General features: G+C 40.1%; 2 long non-coding RNA genes across 2 annotated transcripts; both read right to left on the bottom strand.

The window, feature by feature from the left end:
- Positions 1 to 2,156: 2,156 nt before the first annotated feature.
- Positions 2,157 to 2,805, bottom strand: LOC131256428 (uncharacterized). The gene is made up of 2 exons (XR_009176807.1): positions 2,543 to 2,805; positions 2,157 to 2,411 (listed from the first exon to the last, which is right to left on the bottom strand). It is a non-coding gene; the product is annotated as an uncharacterized LOC131256428 (long non-coding RNA).
- A 3,517-nt stretch (positions 2,806 to 6,322) lies between these two features.
- On the bottom strand, positions 6,323 to 6,862 carry LOC131256427 (uncharacterized). Its single transcript, XR_009176806.1, has 3 exons — positions 6,714 to 6,862; positions 6,569 to 6,624; positions 6,323 to 6,431 (listed from the first exon to the last, which is right to left on the bottom strand). It is a non-coding gene; the product is annotated as an uncharacterized LOC131256427 (long non-coding RNA).
- Positions 6,863 to 7,247: the final 385 nt, after the last annotated feature.

Raw genomic sequence — 7,247 nt, 5'->3', positions numbered from 1 at the left:
AGGATGAACAAGCACTGACCTTTTGGTCGAACCAAAGCCCACCAAACCCGAAAACCATTCATGCGGTTTGCTTCATCCTTCATAAGCAGTTCTAATCTCACAACCATACCATGCACAAGACCGTGGCAGTTGCACTATCGCATACTAGTGGCTGAGTTGACAATATTAATTGCGCTGTCAACAAGAAAGTCGAGGCTAGACCCAGGGTAAAATGTCTTCTCCACTAGTAACAATAAACATGCGCTTTTCTAAGCCCACATGCAGTCCTACAAGGGGTCATACACACCTTGTCAACCATGAAATGACAGATGATTAAATTTTCCGAAAGGCATAGCTGGCCATAAAACCATGCCCTAATTCATAACGGGCAAATGTATAAAGATCCACTTAGACTTAGTTACACAGAGGAAGAAAGGAAGCAGCAACAGATTCAGGTGCATGAGTAGGAAGCATCTATTCAAAATATTATGAAGCATAAACAGTTTGGAAGCGGAAGCACAAATCCAATGCATGATTGAAAGTAGGAAAGGCGGCTGGGAAGAAAGTTCGTGCAACCAAGCCCTAAATACATCAGAATACATGGTTTGAACCAAGAATCGGCTCCAATACTCCTTGAGTTTGTCCAAGTTTCTTTCAAATCTGTAGCATTGTATCATTGTCAGCATCATCATCATCTTAGCGTTTCTCCCAGCCATTGGAGTTAACCTTTAAGTATAAAGTTCTACAATCGACTGCCCACTACACATCAACCTTCCTCATTTACTTGGGATTGGAACTGGAAATGGCAATGCTCATAACAATTTGTGGGCTGATGAAGGGAGCAGGTCATTGAACTTCTGCAAATTAATTACTGGAATTCTTGTTTCAAATCTTCAAAATAATTTGATAAAAAGGAACCCTTCAGTAGGAAAAAAATGGATAAAAGGATTGGGAAAGCCTACCCCAAACATCTTGACAAGACTAATGACTTTTATATGAAAGCCACTCTAATGAGTCATCAGCATCATCAATATTAACCACCATCATCACCACTCTTGCCGTGTTCACGGTGTTGACACCAAATAGTTAGGACAAGGTTCTATCAAGTCATCATTATATCACCACCACGAACACAACTATAGCCTTGTTCCAAATATTTGGGATCAACTTTACAAATCATGTGTCGCCAACATATCAAGGCCCTATTCTCAGTACGTGAGCAAACATTTGTATTTCTTCTCACTAGCTCAATCCAAGTCCTTCTAGGCGTTCCTCTCATCTGTATCCAGGCCCTTCAACCATAATTGAGGTTCTCTCCTTATAGAAGTTGTCTCCAATTGCACACATGACCAAACCATCTCAATCTACTATCCATCTACTTATCTCTATTGAGACTACTCCTACGCTACTTTCGATGACTCTATTCTTAATTCTATCCTTCCCAATTTTCTCACACATCCATTTCATTCTCAACATTCCCTTATCCATAACACTCATACTCTACTCATTTTGCCTTATCTATAGTACTCATGGACACTCAACAATTGGACCAAAATCAATTATGGCTCACCAGACTCGGAACCAACATATCCAGATAAGGAAAAACTCATTCTGATTCGGAACAAGTCAGACCGAGTCGCATACATTATGCATAGCAGACGTCCACCTCAGACTGGTTCCTAGGCTTCCAATTGAAACTGGTCAGGGGACATCTTGTTGTATGGGACAATTTTTCATACCATGGTCATGTGGCAGTCACGCAGCTATCCATGGGTATGTCCCCACTTCTCCCACCACCAACTTGAATTCCAGTGGGAGCATCCTCATCAATCTCTCCATTTTTTAAATAATAGAACCAAGGTAACAAATCAGGTCAGTTTGAGGAATTTCATGGTCATCATTTTTAACCAAATCTTCCCCTCTATAACTCCTAATGAAGTTGCATTCCAATTAATCAATCTTACTTCTACTAATTTTTAAGCCTCTAGATTCTAAAGCCTTCTTCCAAACCACCAATTTAGCATTTTCCCTCTCTCAAGTCTCAAGTCTCGTCAACCAATATGTCAAGGTAACAGGAAAATCACAGTGGTTTGACCTTGGAGAAGTAGGAAACAGGAAAAGACATTAATGACCTTGGAGAAATCATAGCGGTTTGAAGCAAGAGTGGCATCATCCCAAGTAGAAAATCTGCGCAATTATATTCCATAATGAAATGGAAAGCTAAGATGCTACACCCCAACATCATAATTGCAAATTTGAAATTTTGAGTAAATCTAATTATTGAAACTAAATCAAATAGGACAGAGACTCCTATATAGCAATTAAGAGAGGAGAAACGGAACCTGAGATTCAAATCTTAGCTTGCTGATGCACCAGGCTTCACCTTCTCTCTCAGGGACTACCGTATATGTTCACGTTTCCAGTTGTCAATTCTGAAAAATCAAATACAGAAACCCTCAATGCACAGAAAATAGCCTCAAGTTGGAAATCGCAGTAAGAAAACACATCTACAAAATATCCAGTGCAGAAAGCAGAAAAATTAGGGTAGAGATGGGAAAATCACCTGCTTATGATGGAATCGAAGGAAGATCGAGATCTCACAGAAAGCAAGCGAAAGAGAGCTAGGGTTTTTCTTGTTTTTTACCAACTCCTCCGATCTCCGCCGTGGAGATGAAGGAACACTTGAAACTTCAAAGAGTGAGAGGAGGGCGAGGGGAGAGGGAGAGGGAGAGGGAGAGGGAGAGCACGCAAGAGGGAGAGGGCCGGAGAGGCAGAGAGAAGGAGGGAGATGGAGAGGGAGAGCACGCAAGAGGGAGAGGGAGAGGGAGAGAGGGAGAAGGAGAGCGTGCGATAGGGAGAGGGAGAGGGAGAGGGAGAGAGAGAGAGAGGGAGAAGGAGAGCGTGCGATAGGGAGAGGGAGAGGGAGAGGGAGAGCGTGCGATAGGGAGAGGGAGAGGGAGAACGTGTGATAGGGAGAGGGAGAGGGAAGGAGAGCAAGAGGCAATGGAGAGGGAGAGGCAGAGAGAGGGAGATACGACTTTATGTTTTTTTTTAAAAAAATAGAAAGGGACCCTTTACCCGCAGCCGTTAAAACGGGCTGCGGGCAAAGGGTAAGCCCATCAGTCGGCTAAGCCCTATTTTGTTGTAGTGTAGTTGATGAATTCCAAGACTAATTAATGCTATTTAATAACAATACACACAAAAGTTATTCTAAGAGGAAAAGTAGCTAGCTATGGTGGCCACAACATAGTGTTAATATGAAATCCACCCCAACCATCAGGTGAGTCACCCCATATTAGAACCATGTATAAAAAATCAGCCTCAGCCATGGTTCAAGTGGACCTCATGCTTAAAAACAGTGTACAAGAAAAACTCACCCTCCAAACTATTTTCATTGGTTCAGCCCACCTGAATCACGTATACCCCTGATTTTTGGACATAAGCCATAGATTTTTAGTGTCATATTAATGGTTGGAGTGGATTGAACGTTCTTGTCATGTTGAGCTTGGTAAAAATCAAGGGTGGACATCTCTCTCTACCGTTTCCATTGCCGTGGCCGAGTTGAATCAAAGGTTAGCATGATTTTTCGGCTCTAGGCTAGGAATGGAATAACACATCTAATGATGGGAGCGAATCTTACTTACACATTACGGTGGGCCCTGTAAAAATACGAGGATGGTTGTCTGCGCAGGCGGCACCACTCGGTTTGAGAGATGAATACCACGAGAGATGTACGAGTAATTTCAGGTCACAAAGGGTTGAAGATTCAGATGGGCCCTGCCTATGGTGTTAATTTGAAATCCATTTCCACCATCAAGTGGAACACCCAATGTTAGAACAAGGGACTGAAAATCAGCCCTAACATGATTTATTAGTTTTATCCACGCCGTTCATACATATTTTCAAAACATTTTAGGGCATGATCCCAAATGAAGTGGATCCAACGCTCAAGTTGACCACACCACAAGAAACAGTGGGGATTGAAGGCCTACCTTCAAAAACTTCTTGAATTAACGGAAGTTTTGGATCAAGTTAATATTTGTGTTTTCCTTTCTTTATCCATGCCTGTATGACCTTATGAACAGGTTGGATGGCAAATAAACATCATAGTGGGCCCTAGCAAAATTTAGTATGAAGAGAGATTTTGGGATGAATCCAAAGATCGCGCATTATGGGTGTTTGATTGATTTGCTTGGCCGAAATGGTAGGCTCGAGGAAGCACATTTGCTAGCTAGAGAGATGCCTTTTGAACCTGATGTCGCTATTTGGGGGGCTTTGCTTGGAGGCTGCAGAGGAGTGACATTGAATTGTTTTTTTCCTCGTGCAGCCCTTCAAGCCAAGGGCATTTTTACCCTTTCAACTCCCCTGAGTGCCTTTGCACGTACTCACACGTAAGGTGTAGCATTGCCTGTGCACATGTAAGTTTCAAAAATCTGAAAAGAAAAGAAAAGAAAAGAAAAGAAAATGTTCGTAACTGTTGTTTACTTGGAACCGCATTGTTTTCATTTGCAATCGGTTCGGCTTACAATGAAACTCCATGAGTTTCACAAGCAAAGCAAATCACTAGTGTCTACATGAAAAGAACAAGCAGAAATGTACAACTTAAAGTAAAACTTAAAAAACAAAAACCTGGAAGGTACAAATGTAAATACTCAATAACAAATGTAAATATTCTGAACCTGTGAGCTTGCCTGTGGAGCAGCCTGCAATAGGGACATGAAATGGGTACAAATCATGAGATTTCAAATATAGAAATAGCAAGAATGGAGTAATTACTCAATCTGGACTGTAGGTGTGAATTATCCATCCAAACAGCACATGAATCAGTCAAGTAATATTTGTGTTCTGAATTGATCAATCTTTCCTTTCTGCAGTCTGGTTTTCTATTCTTTATCAATAATTTTCAAACAGATACTTGGACAGCTTTAAAGAGAACACTGACAGCAAGACCTGCTTGCACCGGATGTGTGAAGTTGACATAGGGGAGGACGTGAGGTCGAGCACCATCTTCCTCAAGAGGATAACTATTCCGAATCCACGGAACTTCTCTGGACTCCTCACAGAGACTTCACGAATCCACGAGGAAAGAAAGCAGAAAATAGAAATAAATTCTAATGAATTCGAAATTGATTAATGAATGAATAAAAAATGAGTTCACAACCCTTTAAATAGGGGTACCAAGCAATGGAAAAGAAATCAGAATCAAACTACAACTAAAACACTTAGAATTCGCAACTTACTATAAATAGTAAACTTACTATTTATAGATGGTCATGATGTCTACTAGTGCGCAAGGTTTTTGGCAAAAAATAGTAAGTGTCCTATTTGACTTCACCAAACCGTTCTCCTAATTATTCTAAGCTCTTTTCACGTTGGGTGCAACTCTTAAAGCCCGACGGATGAAGAGTTATAATCAAACTAAAACTTACTATTATAGTAAAAACGAAATTAAAACAGGAAAACGACCGTCGATTCAGGGGTTTTTCGCAATTCCGGGCTATGCAACCCGGCATAGCAGGGTTGGTTAGCTAAAGTAGATCGTTCTACTCCAAAATCATATATTTTACGTCAGATAACTCATTCCGGATTGCGAGATACGCCCAATCTAAGGTCCGATGGTCCGGATTACTTCTGTCGTCGACCGGGCCTTTTCTGATCCGTCTTGGCCATGAAACTGTCCACGACCCGCTCTACATCAGAAGTTAACTTGTTCATATTGATGTGCCTGCATATTAGGCACCATGTGCTGCTGGAGTATCAAATAACTTCCTTGTGCGCTGTTTGGTATGATTTGCTTCACCAACATTTATAATTGGTGTCATGATGTGTGAATAAAATGCATGTCTGATTTTTGTTTTTGGACATCTATAGGCCCAGAAGAATGTCCGCTGAAATTGGGTTGGTTGATGAGTCACAGGATATGTGTCGGGATAACTAGAGGTTTGACATATCTCCATGAAGAATCAACATTGAAAATTGTTCACAGAGACTGGAACTGTCCTAGCAGAATCATGACTTGGAAAAGAGTAATAATAGTAATGAATCACACAAGGAACTTCAAGTATATTTTCTGCATGCCAATTCATGTGCGTTGTCACTCATTTCGAACAAAAGATGTGACGGTTCACTGGATTAGATATGTAGGGAACATTTCTTATCAAACTTCAATTTCATCTTCTTTTAAAAATCATAGAATATACATGCAGCTTGAATACCATACCTTAGAAGATTCAAGGAATTTGAAACGAAGATCACGCAATCATGCAAAATTGTAGAATCGCTTCATGCTCATGAGGTCTGATTTCAGTCTAATCCTATCAGTAGATGCAAACATATATAAAGGTATCGGGATAATTACCATTGCTTTCAATTCCTCTCCTTTGGGCTTTTCATTAAAGAAAAGAACCCTTCCTTTGTTGTCTATCTTCATTAAACCAAAGTTTGAGGCTCGGCTGTCAAGGAAGAAAGATGCTCCAAATTAGTATAAAACCATGAATTAATTTTTTTAAGAAAAAGGTAGTTGATAGATATTTATAGGATTAAATCTCATTCAGATTCTGCAACCACAAGAATTGGTTCTAATTAATACCTGTCATCCATAGGGAGATAAGCAATAGTAATATCTGCGCCACTTTGATGATGGCCCTGGAAATGAAGTAATTCCAAAGATTAACAAGTTTGTGAAAATGAATTTAACCTCGATGCACAATGATGGAAGAGATGCAATGCCCAACCTGAACCAAGTCCATATAGTCCATACGGTACAAATGATCTCCGAGAGAATCAATACATCCTCAATCTCCTTGCCTCTGGCATCCTACAAAATGAAAGTCAGCATATTGCTAATTTGAGAATCGATGCCCTTGATGTATTTTTGATAGTCTAATAGCTAAAACATTTACTGAGTTTATCTAAATTTAAAATGGGGATTTAGCAAGATCCTATAACAGAGCAACTGGTGGGCTTAAAGACAACCTCATAATCTGTTGGTTGATGTCTTGTTCCTCTTGGGAACAACTCCTTCAGTATTGAAATAACTAATTTTGGGAGTAAGAAATTAATTTACAAAATGATTACCTATGTTGTAAAAATTTAAACAGTGTCCGCATCAAAGTGTGTGTGTACACACACACAAGGTGTGAACTTTTTTAAGAACTCATCATACGTGATGTGACTCCAAAATTTAAATAGTGTCCGAATCAAGGTGTGTACTTTTTAAAGAACTCATCATACGTGATGTGACTCCTAAATCTGAACGATCCACGTAA

The sequence above is a fragment of the Magnolia sinica genome, chromosome 9, assembly GCF_029962835.1.
Source record: "Magnolia sinica isolate HGM2019 chromosome 9, MsV1, whole genome shotgun sequence".
NCBI lineage: Eukaryota > Viridiplantae > Streptophyta > Magnoliopsida > Magnoliales > Magnoliaceae > Magnolia > Magnolia sinica.
Note: the sequence above shows the minus strand (reverse complement) of the source record. Positions and strands in the feature narration are given on the sequence as shown.